This window comes from Ambystoma mexicanum, chromosome 5p (assembly GCF_040938575.1).
Source record: "Ambystoma mexicanum isolate Mex_15411 chromosome 5p, UKY_AmexF1_1, whole genome shotgun sequence".
NCBI lineage: Eukaryota > Metazoa > Chordata > Amphibia > Caudata > Ambystomatidae > Ambystoma > Ambystoma mexicanum.
The window spans coordinates 536,575,436-536,603,039 of NC_090930.1; positions in this window are offsets into that span (position 1 = coordinate 536,575,436).

Sequence of the window (27,604 nt, forward strand, 5' to 3'; positions counted from 1 at the left end):
CCTGCCATCTGCTGCTGCCTGATTGCCTGCTGCCCACGTGCCCTGCCATTTGCTGCCTGCATGTCAGCCAGGGGTGCTGTTGCTGTGACCACCCCTGCTGGAACCGAAGACTCCCGACTGGGATACCATCGCTCCACAGCCCAGCCCCAGGACCCAGTTGTCCACCCACTCCTGCCTCTGGGGTTGCCATGTCCAGCACTACACCATCTGGCGGCACTGGCAACCCCCAGCCAAAGAGGCAGAGGGCCACCAGCTTCATTGCCACCGAAGTTGGTGTCCTGGTGGAGCAAGTCCTGGGGCAGTATGATGCCTTCTTCAGAAGGTCGCGCGCCGACAAGGAAGGACGGACCAGGATCTGGACGGACATCGTGACTGCCATCAACGCGGAGGGGGTGGCAGTCCATGAATTCCATCATGTCAAGAAGCGCTGGGAGGACTTCAGGTCCAGGACCCTCAACAAGGCCCAGCGCCTCTTGGAGGGGGGCCGGGGCAGCATGAGTACCATCCAGATGAGGGTCCTGGAGCGCTCCACGCCCAGATCCTTCGGAGGCAGACCCGTCCGGAGTTGAGCGGTAAGTGGCCAAGCATTGCTGTGTGAGACAGGGCATGTTGCAGGGTGCTGGTTGTCTGATACTAGCCTGTATGTGTGACATAGGCCATGTACGTATGTGTGTGTGCAGGGACATCATGGTCATGCATGTGAGACCAGTAATGTGTGAACAACATGGTTGATGCATGTGTTACAATGCAACATGCGGAGCAGCATGGGGAATGCACACATAAATGCATGGCTGTCTCTGTTATTGGACATGGATGGCGTGTGAGAGATGGGTGCTGCTGTCATGGACATGTATGGTGTCCATGTCTATGTGTCTGACTTGCGTGTCTGTGACTTGGAAATGCCATGCATGCCTGACACATGTCTGTGACAATGTTTAGATTCACTGATGCAGCCTACTCATCCTTGTATCCACTGTGTCTGGGGTGTACGAGGCCAGATGGATGAAACTATGGTGAAGTGTGTGCATGTGATGGGCATGACCCATGATGCATGTGAGTTTCAAACCAGCATTGTATGTTTGGAGAGTCCCTTGGACATGGATGCTAATGTTCATAGCATGCGCCATGCCTGTTACTACATGTGTTTTGCCTGCACTGACCCATGTGTTGTGGAGGGACATGATGGAAGTGATGTTTGACAGTGCCACTCATCTGCTATTGCTTCCTGTCTAGGGGACCATTGTACAGTACCCTGATGCTTGTGTTCTATGTCTCCCTCTAAACAGCGGCAAGTGCAGAAGAGGGCAGAGACGGCGCTGTGGAGCAAAGTGGCGGGGATGCCCTCACCGGCCGGTGACGCAAGGCCCAGTCACCCTCCCAGAATTTACCATCGTCCGGGAGTGAGGGGACTGGTGCTGCGTCTGCCACTACGGCTGCAGCGGAAGGGGTGGGTGAGCCCCCACAGGGGCTTGCAACGGCGGAAGACGGTGTGGAGCCATCCAGGTTGGTGGTTTCCACAGAGGAGGAGGAGTCCGCTACTGAGCCGCACATGGGGCCTGGTGGGGGTGGTACCACTGATGCAAGTGGTGCAGTCCAGGGCCAGGGGCAGGAGGCAGCGCAGGTCACTGTGGAGGGGCCTGTGCATGTCGCTGCCCCTGACCCTGTGACTGCATCACCATGCACCAGCAGGGATGCCCCATCCCAGGCCCGTCCGCAGGTAGGGGGGATGTCCATGTCATCTGACACTCCTCTACCTGCGGACGAGGGGACCCCTGGCCGTATGGAGAAGGTCCTGATTGGTGTTGCGTTGCTGCACGCGTGACATTCGTGATGACGTGTGTGCTTCCCGGGGGGAGCACGCACGTCATCACGAAGAGCAGCGTGCCAAGGTGGACCAGTTGGGAGTGTCCATGGTCGGGGTTTTTTGTACATGTGTCGGCCACTCTGGCGGCCCTCTCCTCCTCTGTGGAGACTATGCGCCAGTCGTTCTCCTTGCCGTCTTCCGGCCCAGATGCCACCAGGGCCCCCTGTGGACCTGCCCTGACCAACGCAGCCAGCTCGGTGGGAATCCCATCCCTTCCACAGTCGGGAGTCGGAGGTCCAGCAGGGGTGGACACCACAGCAAGTGGACCCCAGCAGATGGAGGATGTGCCGGCATTATCGAGCAGGGCACGTGCATGATGGCGTCGGTGGATTCCATCAGCCTGGATGCCGTCGTGCTGGCAGAGGCAGTTGCGTCGGAGGCAGCGGCAGGCTCAACGTTGGAGGCATCATGGCTCAGGGCAATCTACATCAGAGGGGCAGGCATCGGCCGGAGGGCAGGAGGACCCTGGAATGGGAGTGTCTTCCATGTGGCAGCGGTTGGGCCAGCAAATAGGTTCGGAGCAGCGGTGGGCGGAGGAGGCACGGCTCACGATGGTCAGGGCGGAGAACTCCATGCGCAGGGCGCTGAGGCGGGCTGAGTGCCTCGAGGGAATTCGCAGAGAGTTGGAGGTGGACATGGCGTTATCCCTGCGAGACCTCAGGGCCAGAGAACAGGCCCGCCTCCAAGACATTGAACAGGAGTTCGATGATGCCCTGGCCCATGACATCAACATGTGAGCCATTGGACTTGCCCGCCGCCATTGTATATAGTTCATTAGTGTTAAGTTTCATTTCTTTTTTATTTCATTTGGGGCGCATGGACTATGCCCCACATTTTTGTATATAGTTAGTAATTTTGTAGGTTTCATTGTAGGTTTCATTTATGTCGTTGGGCTCATGGACCCTGGATTTGCTATTTGTACATAGTTTTACAGTGGATTTTTCTCCTTCATCTTTATTTTTCTTCACCATGGAGCAATGGATATTACGCTTTTCTTTCCCTTTGGATTTGCTTTGTTGGACGGTGACTTTGGACACATTTTCATTTGGATTAATTTGGATTCTCTTTTTTATTATTTATCATTTTTTGGGACATGCTGCATTTTCATTATTATTGGCATTATTGTGTGGTTTTTTTCATCCCCTTCATTTTGACTTGATTACATTTTTGTTTCTTACTTCAATGTGTGCTCTTCTCTCATTGGTTTCATGCATGTCACAATGTGGGTTTTCTCAGTCATATGTTGCCATTGTGTGGGTCGGACAGACTTGTACTCATGCGCATACTGCTTATTTGTGATCTATCATGTAATGGGGATTTCTATTTGGAGTGGATGTAAAGCTTGGTTGATTGTTTGGACTGGGGTGCTGTGGTGTGGGATTTGTGTGGCCATAAGAGCCAGGAATCTGGATTGTGATGACGTGTTGGCTGGGGGACATGTGTCAAGGCCTGCTGGCAGGTGCCTGTCAATGATGGGGGGGTGGAGGTGCAGGGGGACATGTGTGGGACATGTGTGGGGGCCTGCTGGCAGGTGCCCCTGACTGCTGGGGGGTGGGGGTGCTGGGGGACATGTGTGGGGGCCTGCTGGCAGGTGCCCCTGACTGCTGGGGGGTGGGGGTGCTGGGGGACATGAGTGGGACATGAGTGGGGGCCTGCTGGCAGGTGCCCTGCACTGCTGGGGGTTGGGGGTGCAAGGGGACATGAGTGGGGGCCTGCTGGCAGGTGCCCTGCTCTGCTGGGGGGGTGGGGGTGCTGGGGACATGTGTGGGGGCCTACTGGCAGGTGCCCTGCACTGCTGGGGGGTGGGGGTGCAAGGGGACATGAGTGGGGGCCTGCTGGCAGGTGCCCTGCACTGCTGGGGGTGGGGGTGCAAGGGGACATGAGTGGGACATGAGTGAGGGCCTGCTGGCAGGTGCCCTGCACTGCTGGGGGGTGGGTGTGCAAGGAGACATGAGTGGGACATGAGTGGGGGCCTGCTGGCAGGTGCCCTGCACTGCTGGGGGGTGGGGATGCAAGGGGACATGAGTGGGACATGAGTGGTGGCCTGCTGGCAGGTGCCCCTCAGTGCTGGGGGTTGGGGGTGCTGGGGGACATGAGTGGGGGCCTGCTGGCAGGTGCTCCTGACTGCTGGGGGGTGGGGGTGCTGGGGGACATGTGTGGGGGCCTGCTGGCAGGTGCCCCTGACTGCTGGGGGGTGGGGGTGCTGGGGGACATGAGTGTGACATGAGTGGGGGCCTGCTGGCAGGTGCCCTGCACTGCTGGGGGGTGGGGGTGCAAGGGGACATGAGTGGGACATGAGTGGTGGCCTGCTGGCAGGTGCCCTGCACTGCTGGGGGGTGGGGGTGCTGGGGACATGTGTGGGGGCCTACTGGCAGGTGCCCTGCACTGCTGGGGGGTGGGGGTGCAAGGGGACATGAGTGGGGGCCTGCTGGCAGGTGCCCTGCACTGCTGGGGGTGGGGGTGCAAGGGGACATGAGTGGGACATGAGTGAGGGCCTGCTGGCAGGTGCCCTGCACTTCTGGGGGGTGGGTGTGCAAGGAGACATGAGTGGGACATGAGTGGGGGCCTGCTGGCAGGTGCCCTGCACTGCTGGGGGGTGGGGATGCAAGGGGACATGAGTGGGACATGAGTGGTGGCCTGCTGGCAGGTGCCCCTCAGTGCTGGGGGTTGGGGGTGCTGGGGGACATGAGTGGGGGCCTGCTGGCAGGTGCCGTGCACTGCTAGGGGGTGGGGGTGCAAGGGGACATGAGTGGGACATGAGTGGGGGCCTGCTGGCAGGTGCCCTGCACTGCTGGGGGGTGGGGGTGCAAGGGGACATGAGTGGGGGCCTGCTGGCAGGTGCCCTGCACTGCTGGGGGGTGGGGGTGCAAGGGGACATGAGTGGGACATGAATGGGGGCCTGCTGGCAGGTGCCCTGCACTGCTCGGTGGTGGGGGTGCAAGAGTACATGAGTGGGATATGTGTGGGGGCCTGCTGGCAGGTGCCCTCCACTGCTGGGGGGTGGGGGTGCTGGGAGACATGAGTTGGTGATCATATTGCAACGTGACATGTGGCTTGGCTGGGGGGCATGCCCATGGTCGATGTGCTGCCTGCGGGACATGACCAGGGGTGTGGGGTAGTCCCCTGTGGTGTGGGCTGCTTGCAGGGGCCGTGGAGGGGGTGGAGGGGACACCTGGGAGGACCCACACTGCCAATTCACGTGTAGGACTCCCCGTGCACCCCCGAAATACGCATTCCCCGCTCTGACAGTAAAATCGCGTGTGAAACTTCATGCGCAGCCCGGTAATACACGTATCCTACTCCAATCGCATGTGAAACTTCCCGCGCACCCCTGAAATACACGTACCCAGGCCAATCGCATGTGAAACTTCCCGCGCACACCCGTAATACACGTACCCCACTCGCACAGGCCCTTTCGCGTGTGAAAGTTCCCGCGAATCCCGTAATACACGTACCCTGCTGAAATCACATGTGAAACTTCCCACGCACCCCTGAAATACACGTACACAGGCCAATCCCGTGTGAAACTTCCCGCGCACCCCTGAAATACACGTACCCAGGCCATTCGCGTGTGAAACTTCCCGCGCACCCCTGAAATACACATACCAAGCCCAATCGCGTGTGAAACTTCCCGCGTACCCCCGTAATACACGTTTCCCCCACTTGCACAGGCCCTTTCGCGTGTGAAAGTTCCTGCGAACCCAGTAATACATGTACCCTGCTGAAATTGCATGTGAAAATTCTTGCGAACGCCAGTAATACACGTACCCCACTCGCACAGGCCCTTTCGCGTGTGAAACTTCACACGCATCCCAGTAGTACATGTTCCCCGCTGGCATTTGCTGTTTGGCAGCCCTGTAAACTGGTCCAGGGTTAGCGCAGCCCTTTGCGCTGAATTGGGAATTTTGATGGCTTTTCCTTGCGCAAGGGCGTTCTTGGGGGCGTAACTGTCGCTGCTGCAGGGTCGCTGCGCCACTCTGGGTCACGGCTGGTTTTGGAGGCTAAAATCCATGAATACGCTGTGCGCGGAAATCGATTTTAGCGCACGCGGCTGGCGCAGACATTCGCACACGCACACTGTGCGCCAGCCGCGTGTGCCACTTTTGTGCGAAATTCTATGAATTACCCTGTTGATGTTGATAAGAAACCAAATTGATCTAAATAATAAAATAGCCACAATTCATTTTAGATCTGAACTATGATTGTTTGTTCTCTTTTTTCTTGTCTTTTTTCCTTTTCTAATGTGTTTTCCTTTCCTTTTTTCCTTTCTCGTCAATGAATGACCATATATGAATGATGTAATTGTGAAAAATATTTCCTTACACAAATAAAAAACATCTATGTTTAATCAACAGCAAATGCTTTTGGATATATGTTTTTCATTTCTATGTTGTTATATAAGATTTTTTTAGCACAATTTAAACACAAATGACAATTCGGGAATAATGATTTCTGCAATGGTTTTCGATTGTTTATGCATTAGGTTACATACTGAGGAGATGTAGATTCTTCAGCCCAAAACATGGGACAACAGTTTGAACTAGACCCATATGGAGGTAAGCTCCATAGGACATTTCAGATCTGCAATCTTTCTGTTTGTATATGTTTAACAAGGACCACGGTTTTACTGAAAGCATTTGCCATGCAGGATAGGTGTGTCACTTAGTAATGATATCACATTGTGACAGTAGACTATAAAGTTCCAAGTAGTGGAAGTTATAAGTGATTTGGTTACTTTATAATAGCTGTTTGACCCTAGCTGGAGATACTATTTTCAGCTATCTGCCCTTGGCTTTGTATTACCTTGAGAAGGCAGAGATGGGCCAATAATATCTTTACGAACAACCCTTCTAACTGCTTTATTCCTTTCTCTGGCCTAGGCTGAAATATAAATGTTATCTTGGATTAGTAATTTTGAGAGTCATTTTGTGATGGTGTAATCCTTAATAGAGAAGAGAATTTATAGACCACTACCAAATGATATCGGTACAGGTACTAAACTATACAGAGGTTAGATAAATACAAAGTCAATGATTCAACAAACAACTAGAAATAAGGCTATAGGTGTACTATTTTATCCTAACAGTTTGCATCTATGCAGAGTGTGTCCTTTGGCTGAGATGCCACTTTGTCAATGTACACTGTACAGTTAGGCACCTTTCTCCCTAAGCTGCTATGTGATCAACAAGGAAGTACAGAAAGAGGAAGTGGCAATGAGCAACTAATACGTCATTGTCTGCATATAAACAACAAGATCATGGGGGTCATTATGAGTTGGGAGGCAAGGGATACCGGGCACCGGTAAGCAGACCGGTGCCGGTAATCCCTTACCACCCAATTCTGAGGTCCCTTAGCGGGAACCGTAAAGGACGTGTGGTCCTTTACGGGTCCCGCTAAGGGACCAGGGCGCTAATTACGGGCCTGCTATTGGTGCTCAAATGGGAATGGGGAATGGCTGGCTGGCTGAATGGGGACTTACCAGGTCCTCCAGGGTTGGAATGACCCGGTAAATCCCCATCAAACCAGACCGGACCCGGACCCGGTATTGGAGGCCATGGCTACCTCCAATCTCGCAATGAGACCCCATTAAACTAAAAGAAGAAATTTGGAGAACATATGGGATGCATTTTACCAAAGGGGAACAAACTGTAGAATCACATAACATCGTTAGAGCAACTGTCCCATCCTTTTACAAAAAATTATTTCTCCTAAAATAATTCCACATCCCCCATTTTAAACTTCAAACTCAGAGCTTTTTTCTTTGTTTTTGTTTATTCCAGGAAATATTCTGCACCCCCATTTTAACTTCCGTCCTCAGTGTTTTTCCCTATACTTAGGTATTTTATAACAAATGAATGCATTGTTTAATGTTGTCTATTATCTGTGTCCCAGAATTCAGGTCCCCATGCACAGAAGCCTCAGGGTTGTATGGTGTTATACAAAATTGGGACTCATAGAATAAGTTAACACGATACACTTAGTCAGTTATATTACCAAAGAATGTCCTAGTGGTACATCCTTGGAGAGCACAGTTTTTAAAGCAACATTCAGGACCTGTACAATTCTGCTTGGCCAACCCATGTGATACAGACCACTCCTCTAGAAGATTGCTCCATGATACCTAACAGTATTTTTCTAAGCAATTACCACCCAGGTGATTTTTTATTCCATTTCTCAGTTTGTAGAACCCACGATCAAAAGTAATGCTGAGCTGGTAACTGTGTGAACCAGTGTCCTGACAGTAACATACAGTAACACATAAACTGCCTTATGGGCTGTTGGGTGTGTGTCATGCAATCAACTATTGTCAGTGTCATCATTGCTGCATCTCACTGTGTCATCTTGAAATATGGCTGTGGTTAAGCTCGGACCATGTCTCATGTCTGTCCAGGACCCCAGACAAAATAAAGTACTGTCAGCTTTGACAGTTTCCTTGCTTTGTGCTATTTAGCACAATTCTAACAACATCTTATGATATTATATGATATTTTATTTGTATCGCGCTCATACACAGTTGTTTCAGAGCGCGACGAGGCAATGGAGGGGAAACAAGGGAGAACAAAACAACGATCTTACCAGGCCAAGTGATATTGAGAACGTGTAAGTGCAGGGGAGGGGGAAAGTGTGAGGGTCAGGGGGTAGTGGAAAGTGCTGAACACGTGATAGAACAACAAGTAGTGCGGCCAGCAGGTGGTAAGTGCGAGAATAAGGTGTAAACAACAGGTGTCTGATAAGTGGTGGAAGGGGACTGTATGGTTGCAGATACAGACCTAAGTGCACACCAGGTAACCCTCTTATTTTCTATCCAGATTTATTAGTGTGATTATTTTTCAAATTAAACAATGCTAAATGTATATGACAAAATAGCAGGTGCCCAATTTTTATGAGGTCCTGCAATTTACTCTTCGTGGTGACTTCTTTAATTATTATTATTATTATTAGTAGTAGTATTATGTCATTTATTGAGTGTGGAACTAGCGATGCGAAGCAATGGAGTCCTTTACAGAGGTATATAACACTACAGATACATAACAGAGCACTTTACAGAGGTATACAACAGTACAGATGCATAACTGAGCACTTTATAGAGGTATACAGCAGTACAGATGCATAACGGAGTGCTTTTCAGAGGTAACATCAGAACAGATATACAGCAGGGGGACCGATACAGAGGAGCATTAAGGAGGGGTACAGCTATACAGGGTAGTGGGAATGAGAGGGGTGGGTGGTGTCTTGCAAGTCAGGTGGCGCAAAGCGCAATGTAATGGCCTAGGTGTTGAGACGAAAAGATTCCTTGAAGAGGTGGGTCTTAAGTTCTTTTCTGAATTGTGGGAGCACAGGGCGAGTCTGATGCTGACGGGGAGGATGTTCCATAGTGTTGGAGTGTAAGCAGAGAATGGTGACTTGAGAGTGATTGCCTTATAGATGATGCAGCAAGACTTGAAGGTGATTCCTGTATGCAGTGGCAGCCAGTGAAGGTCGATGAGGGCCGGGGTGATATGGTCGTATCTGTGTATATCCTTGATGAGGCGTGCAGCTGCATGAAGGACACCTCTCAGGGGTACAAGGGAGGACGACGGGAGGTCTTCAAGGAGTACATTACCCCCATCCAGGTGGGACAGGACCAATGCTTGAATGGTGGATCTAAAGCTGTCTGGAGGGAGGAATGGCTTGACTTTTCACAGGAGGGAGAGCTGATATCAAGCTGTCTGAGATTTCTTAGCTATGTGTATCTTGAAGGAGATGTGTTTGTAGATGTGGAGACCGAGGGACTTGGCAGACGAGGTGAGCTCAGGTGTGAAGCCCTCAGAGTTCATGGTTGATAGCCAGGTCTGTATTTCTGGATGTTCAGTGTTTTTGGTGAGGAGTAGGAATTTGGTCTTGGAGAGGTTTAGCTTCAAGTATGTACTGGACATCTAAGACTGGATCAGCGAGAGGCAGGTTTTGAGCCTATGGATGTCCTTAATAGAGTTGATCTTGAGGCATAGCTGTGTATTGACGGCATATTGGTGGATGTGGATGCTGTCTTTGGTTAGGAGGGCTCCCAGCGGCTCCACGTATAGATTGAAGATCACTAGGGAGAGTATGTAACCCTGCGGGACTCCACACGTGGCAGGTAGCATTGGCAATCTAGAGGAGTCCATCTGAACAGACTGCTTGTGTTGAGGAGTTAGGACTTGAACCAGCATAGGATAAAGTTGCTGATTCCCATGCACCAATGTAGGGTGTCTGTAATCTGGTGGCGGTTTACTGTGTCTAAATTAGCTGAGAGGTCGATTAGAACCAGTTGGCAGGGGTGGCCATCATCAAGGATGTTGAGGGCGTCATCAACCACCTGTATGATTGTCTCCGTGTTGCATCTGGGATGAACCCGGATTAGTAGGTTTGGAGAAGATTGTTGGTTGTCGGTGTGTTGCTGCAGTTGTGCACCTACCACTTTCTCGATGATCTTCCCATGTAAGGGAAGATGGGTGATGGGGCGATAGCGATAGTTACCTAGGTTGTCGGGATCCAGAGTGGGTTTCTTTAGAAGAGGGAGGATTTGCCCTGTTTTTAGGTTTGATGAGAAGGAGCCTTGAGTTAGGGAGCCATTGATGATCTCCAGATAGCGAAGGAGAGCTATTGCAGGGAGGGTCTTGTGGATGGATGCTGGAAGGGTCTTGAGGATGGATACTGGGAGGATGCCGTCTGTATATGATGTGGCTTTGAGGGCAGTCAGGCTTTCTACCAGATACTTTGTTGATAGAGCCTAGAGTGTTGTCCAGGATGTGGAGATTTTGTGAGGAGGGACATGAAGTGGGTCTGTGGATGCAGAGCTGGTGTCTATGTGCTGGTGAATCTTGCTGATTATGTCGATGAAGAAGTTGTTGGCAGTGGATTTTTTGATGGAATCTGGTATGGCAGGGTCTGGTTGCGGGTTGACGCAGTGCTTAACCACTTCAAAGAGGTCTCTGCTTTTTTTGTCAACTTCTTCTATGGTGTTCTGATGGTAGGAGGCTTTCACTATTTTGATGAGTTGTCGGCGGGTTGATCAGAGTTCCAGGTCAGATGCGTTTCTGGTGCAGCGCCAGGTTTTCTCTTGTTTCCTGATGACTCTTTTGCTGAAGTTGAGTTCTTGCATTTACCAGGGTGCTCATGGTTAGGGTTTGCAGGTGTGTTGTATCAGAGGAACGTGTTGCTCGATGGATGCTGAAAGGGTGGTGTTGAGTGCTTCCAGTAGAGAATTCCAGTCGGATTGGGGTGTTCGTTCCATTTAAGGTGGAGGTTGATGAGATCTTCCGTGAGGGCTTCCACTGGGAAGTTCTTGAAGAACCTGAAGGTTAGTCTAATGGGTTTCTGCTGGGAGTGCTTGACTGGAGGGTGTGCAGGAATGTTGAAAGGCATGGCTAGGTGGTCAGACCAGTCAAGCAGGAGAGGAGAGCTGTAGTGGAGGGAAGAAAATGCTGTGATGATTATGTCAAGGATGTCATCTTTCTGGTGTGTTGGATCTTTTGTGAGGATGAGGGTGTTGAGAAGACAGAGGAGTGCTTCCTTCATTGGTTTGGCGGCCTTGTTGCCTGGGAGGTTGAAGTTGCCTAGGAAGATATTTTTGTGTGCGCGAGGGACATGGTGGTGACCAGGTCAGTGAAGTCTCTGATGAAGGCAGGGTTAGGTTTGGGTGATCTGTAGATGAGATGGAAGGTGACTGTGTCCATCAGGGAGAGTGGGAAGTGGCAAGAGAGGCTTCAAAGGAGTCAATGTTGTCGACAAGTGTGGTGCAGGGCCATGAGATCTTGTGCCTCCACCTGTCTTGTTTGGTCCATCTCTGTGTTGGATGCTGTAGCTGTGTAGGACGTCTAGGATGTCAGTGGAGGTGGGTGTCAGCCAGGTCTCGGTGATGAAGATTGCATCAAGGTCGAGTGTGGTGATGAGGTTGGCGTTGTCTGTTGCATGGGTGATAGCTGAGCGGATGTTGGCAATCATCAACTTCCGCGTTGTGGACGGTGGGGGGTGTGCTGATGGACTTGGATCGATGTGGGTGATGTTGCTGCATTGCGGAGTCCATGCCTTAGAGGAAGGGCCAATGACCTTGCCCTTGGCATTGCCTGATGCTGGTGGGGGTGGCCTGTGGGGAAGGAGGGAGAAAACCCATGTTGGTGCATACCAACCTGTTGTCTGAGCAGGGGTTTGGGCCCTGAGTCCTCCTGGTACAAACAGTTCCAAACAGGAATTTCCCTTTTCTTCATCTGGCCTTCCCTTCCCATGCCTGGGCGAGAGACACCCTTGATCGAAGAGTCAAGAGCAGAAAGGAAGGGGCAGAGCTAAGAAGGTGGGTGGGGCTTAAGCCAGGTGACCTAGATCCACTTGCACCTGCTCACCAACTGCCAGGGAAAAAGAGAGGCTGAGCAGAAATGCACCAACAATTTGCTTGAATTTTTTAAATTGACATGTTTATGTTCTACGCTTGTCACTATCAGTGGCATTATGCACTCATTTTGAATGTGAATAGATCTCTCGCTGCAACTTCTGAGACAGCACCAGAGGGAATGGAAACACAAACCAAAATTATAATGGTGTATGGCAATACAGCCCATTTTTGCGGGAAAATTGACTTCAACCAGTTAGCCTCATGACAGTACATTAAGCTTTCAATGACTGTTCTTTGATCCATCTCAAATGCACATTGATTTAATATCATCTTGATCACAAACATTTCTTTCTTTACATCAGGCAGTTTTTACGGGAACAACATGCAAAGTAGAATTTAGCACTGTTCACTCATCTGCACCAGTATCATTTCACACATTCATATACCATGGCATTTTTTGGTAATATCATTTCCTCCTTCATATTTCTTGGTTTGAAGGCAAGGTACAGGATACATGTTGGATAATGGTGCAATTTTCTTTCTTTTTCAATCGCATTTTAAAGGGTCGATCAATTCTACTGTCTCTCAGACAGGGAAGTTTCGGGAACAGTTCTATATGGACCGCAATGATAAAGTTAATGCACTGATCCCCAAGAACCTCACCTTCATTCATAGAAAAACATATGCCTGGTGCTAGAGTCATGCTATAATAAAGCTCACATCCAAAACATTTTCTGTTGCACACTGGGTCTTTGCAGTACTGTTGTCAATATTTTTCATCCATTGTACAACCATTGTGCTTTTGGTGTCCACCTGTATCTATAAAATACATACATTTAGAGCAGTATTCAGGTACATTTATTTTCTAAGTTGTTCTAAGCATTTTGATTTCTAGAACCTGCTTAGGCTTTGTAATGGTTTTAGTTTTTTGGAACAAGCTTTTGATTAACTATTCTGGATCAGATGCTATTTTATCAAACATGTTGTATTCCTAGTCTTGTAGTACTCATTCTGGAAAGTTTTTACATGTGGAAGGTACCTAGCCACATGTGCACTCTAGTGATAATTCTTAAATGGTACTCCACCCAGCATTATCAAGAAGCAGTCCCACAAGGGAGCGCTTTATCCACCATGACCATTCCTTTATGTCCTGTGTCATTACTTGTTGGATGCTTCTCTTTCCAAATTAAATCAGCAGCATTCCAGATACAATAGTCTGAAGATATCTCTTACCTTCTGAGGTCCAACTTAAAATAGGGACAGCTAAGCCACTAAGTAAGAGACATAACTGGATTAGTATTACCAGTTGCTGAATTGATATGCATCAATGCAGATTTACATTGAGAGGTATGCATTCAGGTCAAAACATATTGGCAATGGACGGCAGTTCCTGTAGTTAGAAGAGCGTCATAAGGCCTGTTTCTCTAGCTTCCAGTCAGATTTTCCTAAATTCTGCTGCTGACAGATCAAACATTGCAGGGCAGCTGTTCTGCACATTTTGAAAATCACTGAAACATACTTTCCTTCTTTATCTCAGTTACCATTACCCCCTTTGCCGTATGTACTACACGGTGCAACATTTGTATGACATTTGTGATGTCATCTTTGATGTCCTGGGTGTTAGTCTTAGCAGTGCACGGTGGTGGCGCGAGTTATGGTTGCTTAGCTTACCATAACTGGCGAATTTCAAGGGTTTTTCGGTTTTACTTGGAACCATAACGTCCCTTTAACAAAGTTTTTTCACTGAATTTCATAGGTTTTTAGTAGCGCAACTTAACCATAACGTCCCTTTAACAAAGTTTTCTTCACTGAATTTCATAGGTTTTTAGTAGCGCAACTTAACCATAACGTCCCTTTAACAAAGTTTTTTCACTGAATTTCATAGATTTTTAGTAGCACAACTTAACAATACTGACTTTGACTTTATATGAATGTCATATGGAACTGACTAGATCTCTTCTTATGAACTTGATGTCCGCAAACTTATTTAATGTTCGCGGACATGTTCGGAGAACAGTACCACTACCTAAAAACTGTGGGGGGGGGGTGGTGGGGTATGTTTGATTGTTATATCATAATATAGGAACGTTTAACAAATTCAAAAAGCAGCACACAAACACATTATATATAGTAATACATAAGAAATGTAACCCATATATGTAACACACTAACCATTCATTTAAATACAATATGTTCTGAAATGGAATATACCACAAGAAGATAAATTGGCTTCCAACATAATTACCTCACAGACACAACAGAACTGAGAACAAGACCAGACCCACTGAATACATAGGACTTATCTTACCAGAAATAGTAAGTGTACTTCATTTTACTCATATATTTATAAACTTTCTGTATTAGATTAAAAAATATATTATCTTTTTTTTTTCTCACAGAAATGTCTAGTACTCTGGAGTGGCTAGAGGACAATTTCCCACATGAAGTAATGTCACAAGATAGTGAAACTAATGGTAAACACTTTATAATATAAACCATTTATTTATTATTTTTTTTATATACATTTAACATATATATTATTTTTTTGTACAGAGCATACCAGAATAGAAAAAACTTCAAAAAACCCTGTTATGGATAACAGTCTTCACAATATAGAAGAAAAAATTGATGTATTGTTGGCTAATTTTAATAATTTAAAAACTTTTGTAGAAAATCCTTTCAAACCAAAAACCTCGTACCATTGCCCCACATGTACTTGTCCCTCCTCACCATATCCCAGTCAATTATCCCCAAACCCTCTCCATAATTAAAAACGTTTTGATGAGATTTCCATCCCTTCTTCACCTAATACCAATCATGTTGAAACCCCAAAGTCTCCTGTTTTTGTTTCTGTTTCTGTCTCACCTTCTCTGTCATAAATTATTAATATATGTTAAATAAAGTTTAATTTTTATATTGTATTGTGAATATTTTCCGTTTTTTTTTTTAAAACAATAAAAGTGTCCGCGGACAGTGGAGTGTTCTGAAATGTTCGTACATAAACGAAAATGGAGGTGTCCTGAAGAACACCACACCTGTTCGTAATGTTCGCTAGCAAGTTGAAACTGTTCTAAGAACACACGTGGTGTCCTGAAATGTTCGTAAAGAAACAAAAATTAAAGTGTTCTAAAGAACACTATATCTGTCCGTAATGTTCGCTATCAACTTAAAACTGTCCTAAGAACACAATTGGTGTCCTGAAATGTTCGTAAATAAACGAAAATGATGTGTCCTGAACAACAGTACAACTGTTCGTAGTGTTCGCTAGCAACATGAAACTGTACTAAGAACAAACGCAGTGTCCTGAATTGTTCGTAAACAAACAAAAATTAAAGTGTCCTTAAGAACACTATACCTGTCCGGTACTGTTCGCTAGCAAGTTCAAACTGTTCTAAGAACGCTATTGGTATCCTGAAATGTTCGTACGTAAACGAAAATGGAGGTGTCCTGAAGAACACTATACCTGTTCGTAGTGTTCGCTACCCAATTGAAACTGTTCTAAGAACACAATTGGTGTCCTGAAATGTTCATATATAAACTAAATTATACGTGTCCTGAAGAACACTATATCTGTCCTTACTGTTCGCTACCAAGTTTAAACTGTTCTAAGAACACACGCGGTGTCCTGAAATGTTCGTTTCACGTGTGACGCACTTTTAATTACTTCAGAACCCGAACAGTGTCCGTAGGACATCAATGCGCATGCGCTAACCAATCTCCGTGCACTTGGTGTCCTGCGGACAGGCGCTTCCTTCGCGGACTAGTTCGCAAACGGATCATATGACCGCGCCCACGCTCATCGTGTATCCTGAAATGCGGACACTGTTCGTGTCCCCGAACAATTTAAAAGTACATTTTCAGTTAATCCATAATATTTTTCAATAAAATCTCACCATGGCACAAGTCCCACATACCAATCTTGAGTTTCTATATACCTTTTGAAACTTTCCGATCCTTTTTTTGTGTTCGATCTGTCCGCGGACAGTGCGCATGTCCGCGGACCGCGCACAAGCACCCCTATAAAAGACCACGCCCAAGAGCTTATTCCCATTGTGTTTCTGGCTATTCTTCAGAACACAGTGATTTTTGCTGCCACCTGCAGACTACACCATCATCGAGATGGCATCCTTGGCTGCTGAACTGCCACATGGTGCTGCACCTGCTTCAGCACCACCCCCACCCCCTCCACCACCACCACCTCCCCAAGGGCCTGAAGAGGGGAACAGGAGTGAGGATGCGGAGGAGGAAGAAGAGGATGATGAGAATGAGGTAGAGGAAATCCCTACTACCCGCACTAGGCGTGAGTCTTGGTTGTGGCGGTTATTTACCATTCATGGGAATGGTCCTAAGGCTCGTGCGAACCGTGTTACCTGCAATGAGTGCAAAATGATACTCAGTCGCGGGAAGCACGGTAAGTACAGCTTTGGGACCACTACTATGAAGCGACACCTGAGGTCATTTCACTCTGGGGCTATTCGCAGGGTTGTACCTTGCGAAGAACGTAGCAGGTTGATTTCCTCTACTTCATCCTCTGTTTCTGATCCTGTCACCACAAGGACCACCTCTGTGGGACAGCGTCTTTCTCAAGCTGCCTCACAGGCCATACAGAATGCTGATGACCCCTTGCTACTCCATCACAAACATTGAAATTTTCTCTGGAAAGAAGTGGTGGCTCTGAAAAGAGCCTTTGGGTGGTGTTTATAAGTCAAAAATTGTAAATGCTTAACATCTACTTCAAAATCGTTGTTGTAATTCCAAAAAAGGTCGCAATGCATTTTGTACATTTCTCAGAAAAATCTGATTGCCAGCATAAGTAAGATGGACTCCATCTCTGCGAAAAATGTATGTACTACAAAACATAATATTTTCATTGTGAAAAGAAGACATGCCAAAATCTCTTAGAAAGCCACAAACAGCCTTATTAACATTGCGCCTTGCTTTTTCCATTTGTGGACCAAATGAAGAAGAACGAAGCCACATTTGTCTCTGCGCAATCCGTGAAAATATCACTTGAGAATTAGGAAACATGTCAATAACCTTCCTAAGTCCTTCTTTCATAGCAAATTGCAAAAAAATTCCAGTCACATGTCCTAAACTGTTCCCTCCACAATGAATTACAATTATGTCTGGATGTTGCTCTGTCTCCAAAGTAGCACAGAGAGGTAGCAAGTCCAACCACTTCATTCCACGTACTCCATGCCAGTGTACTTCCACACGTGGGAATCCAAGATGTACAGCTACTCCACAGCTTTCTGCATGCACCTTCAACCAATGTATCCACTAATCTCCTAAAATCCAAACAATCTGTTTTCTGAAACACACAGCCATAGCTATCTTTTCTTCTCTCAGCAAAAAGAGTATCTGAGAAAATCTCTCCTGGCACAACACACCCACCAAACTTTCCTGACCAATCCCTTTCAGTGCTTATTCTCATTTGCATGACTTCTGAACCCAAAAATCCCCGGATGTAACTCCCGATGTCCGCGAACTACCGCCATGTCCGCGGACATATCGTAACATGAACAGCCCTTCTCCCATTTCCACTACACTCTCTCTGCCATTCCCTCATTGGATGTACCTCAAAAATCACATGACCATGCACCAATCACATTCAAGACCTCTACATCTAACTGCATCATCATAGATCAGCACTGCAAATGTACTCTGAATCTCTCTGAGTACAAGTGTCATATCATTGGCAAGCAGCATCTACCAGAAATACTGTACAAGTCTTCAAGATTTCTACTTGCAGCTCCATGCATATCCATATGCATGAACACAAACTTCAGGTATGCATATTTTCTGTATAGTAGATGAACACATTTTCAAACAGACTTTTACCTTGTAAAATCTGTAAAATGAATTTACTGTACTTTTTTCAATTTCCTAAAATCAACTATCACTTATAAACCTTTATACTTTTTACTTTCTTTATACACACACACTCAAATCATGTTAAACTAACATTTTTTAAATGAAATATATAGACTACATATATTCAAACAAAATTGCATGCAAACACAATCTTTGTTTAAACCTTTATAAAAATACTTATACAATTTCATATTTTTTGTTTTTATTTATTTATTTACTTAATTACTTTAAATTAGACATGACATTGAAGCGCTATTACCTAGAACAGTTTACTTACAGAAATAGTGGTATTCACTAATATATTATAAATTTCACAAGACATAGTAAAGATATTTTTTTTTTGCTACAGTTAGTCATTCAATACAATTTGTTCATTAAGAACATATCATATGTACTAAACTGATGCAATGTATCTTATGTAAATAAATTAGTTTAATGGTTTTACAGAAGGCACTGAGGATTTCAATTAAAAAAATCAATATCTAAATTAAAAACAGTGCTATATACAAACAAAGTTACTAATTTGAAGCTTTTACAATTGCAGTGAAGACCAGTTTCCTGAAAAGAAGCAGCCAAATTCGAAGAAGAAAGAAAAACTAAGAAGTTACTGTTAATTTAAAAAAAAAGTAAGTAAAATTTTAACATAATATTTGTATTATTAATGAAATATACTATAACATTAATACGAGCTATTTTGGTTTCTAAAAATAGAGATTTTGTACCATTTTGTCCAAAAATTTCCATCTCTTAAACAGCGATTTACAGCCAGAATGGCCCACAAATTTCTATTTTTGGACACACAAATTACCCAACTGAACCACTACAATTTTCATATTATAGAACAAACAACTGTTTTAATTGTATACATTAGATTTACTATTTGTACTTTTCCACACCACTAGCTTACTTTTTTTTTGTCATCTGGACCCCAGTTTAGTAACACATAAATTCAAGAATACCTATCCCTACTAGTTTTAGTTCCCAATGCACAATCACACACCATTACATACATCTTTATCATCTTACTCATTCCAGAACATTCCAGAACACCCCAACCCATATCTTCTTTATTTTTTTCAACAGACCCTAAAGAATGCCTACCAAAAGTCAAGTCCGTAGAAAGCAACGCAAAAGTAGAGCAAATGAAAATAAAGGTGTCCAACATAAGCATCCATCTCTAGCAGAATTTGTAAAAAAAGTTGAAACAAAACAGCTAAGACAATCATTTAGTGAAACACAAGAAGTTTCAAGTACAACAACTTCGCTTCCTCTATCGAAATGTAAAACAAACCAAAAAACAATTAACAGAAAATCAGCTATCAGTACAGATAAAACTACTTCTTCAAATTTTAATATAGTGCAAAGTAAGCATACCAAGAAAAGTATTTTAGCCAAAATATACCGTCACAAAGTCCTTCAAAATCTTATAAAAACAGGAGAGAAATCAGGTTCAAAGCTTAAAACCTATCATAGGAAATTAATCTTAGAAGCATTGATGGACAGTGCCATTCTTCTCAAAAGAAATGTATTTATTTTACTGTTAAACAAAATGAAACCACTAACAAAACTAATAACTAAATTACAAAAAAGACTTCTCAATAAGCGAAATGTCAACAGAAAGAACTTCTTAAGTATCTGCGGAGGTGAATGGAATCACACTACGAGTACAGAACCATATTTTAATGAAGAAGCGTACAAACAAAAGCAAACAAATACAATTGCCATAAATAGCAGTGGTCGAGGTTATGAAAAAGTGAATAATACCATAATGGAACAAGAAGTACTCCTTACAAAAATATGCCCTGAAAACTTAGAATTACCCCTCCATTCAACTGAATCAGAACGTCTAGTGTACAAATGGCCATGCACGTCAATGTGTAACATTTCCAAACAATGTTTCAAATCTTTACGCCAATTCCTCAATAAATATGTAAAAAGCAAAGACAAAATCAAAATTAAATTACTGCAAAATATAGATACCTGTCCAGTGCGCAGGTACACAGGACTACAAGGACATTCATTGGCCTGCATTACAGGACCTACTTGTAAAACCACTTGCCATGATATCAAAAGGATATCAACACATCATTCAACTATAAGAAATTTAGTCTATAAACTGTACTATGCTAAAGGTCCTGCTTTAGCACTAGCAAAGTTAAATAACATCCTTTTACATGGTACAGCAAAAGACCTACTTGAAGAAATTCACTATATCCAGAAAACATATTTTGGAAGTGAAAGCCATTTACAGAATGAAATAGCTTTAAACCAATTAAGCAACAATTCTACACATGGCAACCTTTTGCTAAACACATACAAAAAAGAAATACTAAAATTTAAAAGTACATCAGCTGAAGTACCAAACCATGTATGTGTATGTTGCTGTAGAATTTTTTATAAAAGTAACACAAAAACTGTGGACCTATCATACAAAATAGAAGACAATGAAGATTCTAAATGGTTTGAATTAGCTCTCTACCTTGTAGCAGAAAACAAATATGAAATAACTGAGCCCTTAATACTTTGCAGTTATTGCACTACAAAACTTGACAACAACCAAACTCCTTCACGTTCTATCACAAATAATTTGGAATTATACCCAGTACCAAAACCTCTACAACAACTTAATTTATATGAGAGCATCATAATTCAAACAGTACACCCATTTCACGCAATAATACGCCTTCAACCAAAAACAGCAAAATTACCTCCCTCTGAATAGGTAAAAGGCATTTGTGGAAAAGTAGTTTATTTACCATTAAATCTAAAAGAAAATGTGCATACTCTAGGAGTTCAACGTCCAATGCAGCAATCTTTAATTATATTAGTAAATGGAGTACCTACAAAAGACAAAAAAATATGGCAACAGCTGGTAGATTTATATAAAGTTAGACAAGCCTTCCAATATCTTAAAGAGAATAATGAATATTACAAAGAAATTAATATTGAAGAAAACTTGAAAGATACAACTGAAATAATTCAAGCAACACAAGAAGCTGGTCAATTTGAGCTACTAGATCCTGCTACAATATCAAATACTTTAGACCATTATACAATTCATCCTTTGCACTGTAATGACACCGTACAAGATGTACTGGAAACTTACCAAATGTGTCAAACAAAAGGATCGCCAATCTGTATATGGGAAAAAAGTATAGAAGCACATGCTTTTCCTCTACTCTTTCCTACTGGCAAAGGAGGAAGGTATGATGATAGACCTATTTAAATATCAGCTTCAGAATACCGCTCATTACGGATGTATTCTGAAGATCCCAGATTTAGACAAAATGTGGAATACATATTCCACCTACTCTTTGAAAGTGAACTAGCAACTTTATGTTACGGAGTTGCACACATATTAAAATCAGGATCACACTTTCAAAATATTACAGCTACACAATTATTAGAGAAAGTGCAACAAAAGGATGAGGTTTTACAATCAAATATTACAAATCTATTAGCAAATATGCGTGGTACTAAAGAGTACTGGTTTCGACGTCATGGAGATGTACGTTGTATGATCAGAAACCTTGGCCCACCCACTTGGTTTGTTACATTAAGTTGTGCAGAATATGCATGGGAGGATTTACATGATTTCCTACGCATATCAAATAAAAACAAAACAAACGTAGATATTCTAACACCTGGAGAACTTTGTTCTTTGGATCCTGTTAATGTTTCAAGATATTTTCACCATTGCTTCATTGCTATGCTACATTTTATTTGTAATAAAACTGTTCCTGGAGAAGTGCAACACTTCTTTTGGAGAAAAGAATACCAAGCCAGAGGAGCACCACATATCCACATGCTTTTATGGATTAAGGATGCTCCTAAATTTGGTCAAGACAGTGATGCCACTGTTTTACAGTTGATTGAAAAATATGTCACTTGTGAAATTCCATCAGAAGCCACAAATAGTGATCTTCGTGCACAAATTTTACAATTTCAAAGACACAAATGTGGAAAATATTGTCGTCGCAAATACAAAAACAAAGGCAAATACTACACCAAATGCCGATTTGGTTTCCCTAGACCAGTTACAAATACAGGTCAAGTAAACAACCTCATGTCTTCAGTTAGACATAGTGTTAAAGGTAAGTCACCTAAAAATACATATTACATAAAAAGAAAAGAAGAAGAAAAATATATCAATGATTATAATGCAATCATTGCCCACTTATGGAATGCAAACATAGATGTGCAGTACATTGTAGACAATTCTACTGCAGTTGCATGATATGTCACAGCATACTTAACTAAAGCAGAAAAGACAGAGCTCCAAGACCTCTGGAATGACCTGTCATCAGATAAAACAGTATCTCAGAAATTATACAGCTTGGGCATAAAAATGCTCACCCATAGAGAATGTGGATCTTATGAAGCAGCTGATCGTTTAACTGGTACTTCATTGTATGGTAAATCTGAAAATAAAGTATGGCTAAGTCTTGGTCCAGCTAAATCTAGAAAAAGAGTTCTAAAATCATATGAAGATATAGAAACAATAGCCAAACATGATCCCAACAGCCAAGACATTTAAAAAAACAATTTATTGGACACATACTACCCAAACAGAAGTAATACTTTGGAAAACATGCGTCTATACCAAATAGCCCAAAACTACACATACAAAAATAATATGAAACCTGATGAAAAAAAAGGTAAATATAGAGTGACAGACTGTGAAGGCAGCTTAGTTAAACTCACTAAACCACATTTAATTAATCATATCAAATTGTCATTGAAGACTACTCAACATAAAGAAGTATATTACATGTCCCTGCTACAACTCTTCAAACCATGGAGAAAAGAAGAACAATTACTAGATAACTATGACTCATATGAGGATGCTTTCAAAGCAAATGAAAGCACTATAACTGATGTAAACTTTACACAGTACAAAACAATGTTGCACAATGAACAGCAACATGAAGAAGAACTGCAAGCCCAACTAGATAAGGATACTCCTGACAGTAGTCAACCTTCTGTAACAGCAGGCCAAGAACCACTGGGAGAACCACTAATAACAAATGAGGCAGAATTAGCTATGATAGAAGTAGAAAACACCATGTGTCAGTATGAAGATAAGGAAGACTTAACTATACTACAATCAAAACTAAACAATGAGCAAAGTAGGATTTTTCAAGAAGTAACAAAACAAATTGCACATGGTGTAAAACATGAAAATAAAGAATGTTCCTGCCATAATTATAAACCTATACTACTGTACGTCAGTGGTGAAGCTGGTTCTGGCAAAACATTCCTAATCAAAATCATGAGTAAGTTCCTTCAACAATTGACAAACAACAAACTGTCAGCTGTTGTCACTGCCCCCACAGGTTTAGCTGCCTACAACATAGGTGGTGTTACATTACACCGATTACTACTATTACCAGTACAACACCAGAACAAATTAGACTATTACAAACTTTCTGCAGAAGCTGCAATGGAATTACACAGAGTATTGAAACAAATGAAAATGCTACTAATAGATGAAGTGAGCATGGTCTCCAACCTGTTGTTAGCTTTGATTCACCTCAGATTACAAGAAGTACTCAAAACAGACTATGAAGAGCTCTTTGCAGGAAAATACATTATTGTTTTTGGAAATCTGCTTCAATTAACACCAGTAAAAGGTGAACCTATTTTTAAAACATTAGGGCACAAACTCTGCCGTAAAACTGTTGGCAGCATTGGAAATGTCAACCTTTGGCAACATTTCCAATACAGAGAATTAACAGAAAACATGCGCCAATCTGCAGGTCTAACTTATGCCAACATTTTAAAAAGTTTGAGAGTTGGTATACTTTCTAAAGAAGCAGAAGCAACATTGAAAACCCGGCACATTAATGCACTTTATGGCGATAATGCATGTGCTACAGATGTTATGGAACAATTAGCCCACAAAAATATCAATTGTATGGCCTTAATGCCAACTCTTGCAAGCTGTCTCAAATTCAATGAAATAATGTTAAGTAAAGAAATGCAACCAATAATGGAAATTAGCGCCACAGACAAACTAGATGTACATGGTATGACACTACCCATGTGTGACTAAGCCACAACAAGACTAAATAATTTAGAAAAATCAATCTCAAACACAGCAGGCTTAGAAAAGATGTTAAAATTATCCTTAAATTGCAGAGTAATGCTTAAACGTAACCTTGACGTGGACCAAGGACTAGTTAATGGAGCACTGGGTACAGTTGTTGGCTTTCAAACATACCCACGTGACAACAAAATTCAGTTTGTCAATATACTCTTTGACAAACTTTCAGAAGTAAAACGGGTAGGACGCTCAACAGCTAGATTCCTTCTCTTCAAAGATATGTATGTACGCAGAGAACAATTTTCTCTAACTCTTGCATACGCAGTCACGATTCATAAATCACAAGGTCTTACCCTAGACAAAGCAATGATAGATATTGGTAACACAGTCTTTAAAGAAGGCATGAGCTACGTAGCGCTATCACGCTTACGTACACTTGACGGTCTGTTTCTAATCAACTTTGATGCAAGTAAAGTAAACGCTGATATTCCTTGCATTTTAGAATATAATAGACTTCGCTCACTATACACTCCCCATCTAAACACATATTCTGTTCCACAAAAACTAAAACGTTGTAAAAGAAAACTAAATCAAACAGAAATGCAACAGGACGTCACTGCAAATCCTCCAAAGAGAGTAAAAGAAACTAATACTTCATCAAGTACCACAAACAAAAAAGAATCAATTAGAGAAAGTAAACCAGGTACTTCTTTAAAGAAGGAAGACAAACTCCAAAAAAAGCAGTTAGATACAGAACTACCTGGACCATTTAAATTCTCAAATATAGTTGGTGTAAGTTGCTATGCAAATGTAGCAATGAATATTCTATTTCAATTACCACCAATTGTTGACAACATTTACTTACACAGTACAGATCCATTGTGTTTGCAAATGTTAGTACTTCACAGAAATGCAGCAAACAATCCTGACAACACATATAGTGTTTTTGGAATAAGACGACAATTGGACTACTGTGCTGGAATGGTGAAATTCACTATAAACTCAAAGGAAGATCCACAAGAATTTCTAATGTAGTTACTACAAGTAGTGGAAAACAAAAACATACCTATAAATAAATCTTTCAGATTTCATACACGTGGAAACATACATGCACTCTCTGCAACAATGTGACACAAGAAGAAATCCCCAATGAACGTTTCATATATATATCAATACCAAATTGTGAATCCATTCCATTTCAGCAACTTGTACAAAATGCAAACCATGGTAGATTATGCTCTACCTGCAATTCAGATAATCGCTCCACATTAGTAATACAAACACATAGTAAATACGTAATACTAATGCTTCTACGTTACAATGCAGATGGTACCAAAAACAACTGCAAGCTGACTGGATTCACACATGGTCAAATATCACTTGGTAAGAAAACCTTCACAACAATAGGTATAATCTACCACGCAGGAGCCACAACCAATTCAGGGCACTACACTGCATATATAAAAAAGAAATGTGGAAGGTTTGAATGTAATGATAGTACCATTACTCTAAAGCAGAGATTACCAGCAAATCTTACAAACGCTTATTTGATGTTCTTAAAACCAAAATTTGATAAATAAACTGTATTTAAACCTTTAAGTAAATTTGTGTTAAAAAAATATAAACTGTTAGAATACTCCAAAAGCTATCTAACTGCTCAAAGATTCTACAACAACTAATCAGATAAATGAATACCACTAAATTAGACCAAAAAATACACAGTTAGAATACGCCAATTGGTATCTAACTGTCCCAAAATTATAAATTTGTGTTAAAATAATATAAACTGTTAGAATACTCCAAAAGCTATCTAACAGCTCAAAGATTCTACAACAACTAATCAGATAAATGAATACCAATAAATTAGGCCAAAAAATACACAGTTAGAATACGCCAATTGGTATCTAACTGTCCCAAAATTTAACAATATCCAAATAGATAAATCAAAACCACTAAAATATATTAAAAAAATAGACAGTTAGAATATGCCAATTGGTATCTAACTGCTCCAAAATTTTATAATATCAAAACAAATGAAGAATCTGTTACTGCTCCAAAAAAAATACAACAAAGCAAAGTATAAAGCATTAGCCAGAAACAACAAGTGAACACTGAAAACAAACAAACAAATAAACTGTAGCATAACAGAAAAAGTTTTTTTTTTAATCCAACATGGATTTTTTTTCTCCCACAGATCCAATGATTTTAGCAACAAATACAGAAACTGAGCAAATTGCACAGTACTCTGATTTGTACTCTACTAAATATGAGGGTCGAAAAAAAATAAAAGTATATTGCTTATACAATGTAATAAGTCATTACAAAATACTAATACTAACATGCTATTTTCTTTTATCACAGAAATGAAGAAGAAAAACATGGACTCCCATTACTAGACCAAACAGTAAGTATACAATAATAAGGACAACCATAGCAGCATATCACATCCATAGTATCTAATACCTTTGTTCCTTATACATTTGTTTTTCACCCAAAGTTATAAGCAAATATGAATGTGATATGCTGCGGTGGTTGTTGCCAGGGCATAGAGTCTTGGGTGCATGGCCAAATGGCCATGCACCCAAGACTCTATGCCCTGGCAACAACCACCGCAGCATATCACATCCATAGAGTCAAACATTTCAACTATGATCTATGGGAAACTTTTAATGTCCGCGAACAATGTGAGTGTTCTTAGAACACTTTGAACTTGCCAGCGAACAATACGGACACCGTTTTCAGGACACCCCCTACGAACATTTCAGAACAACGTGATAGTTCTTAGAACACTTTCAACTTAACAACGAACAATACGGACAGCGTCCCAAGGACACCCCCTACAAACATTCCAGGACACCGGGAGTGTTCTCAAAAACGTCTTCAGAACACCCCCATTTTGTTTATTTGCGAACATTTCAGGACACCGCGGGTGTTCTTAGAACACATTCAACTTGACAGAGAACAATACGGACAGCGTCCTCAGGACACCCCCTACGAACACTCCCCGGACACCGCAAGTGTTCTTAGAAGCGTCTTCAGAACACCACCATCTTGTTTATTTGCGAACATTTCAGGACACCGCGAGTGTTCTTAGGACACATTCAACTTTACAGAGAACAATACGGACAGCGTCCTCAGGACACCCCCGACAAACATTCCAGGACACTGGGAGTGTTCTTAGAAGCTTCTTCAGAACACCACCATCTTGTTTATTTGCGAACATTTCAGGACACCGCGAGTGTTCTTAGGACACATTCAACTTGACAGAGAACAATACGGACAGCGTCCTCAGGACACCCCCTACGAACACTCCCCGGACACCGCGAGTGTTCTTAGAAGCGTCTTCAGAACACCACCATCTTGTTTAAATGCGAACATTTCAGGACACCGCAAGTGTTCTTAGGACTCATTCAACTTGACAGAGAACAATACGGACAGCGTCCTCAGGACACCCCCTACGAACACTCCCCGG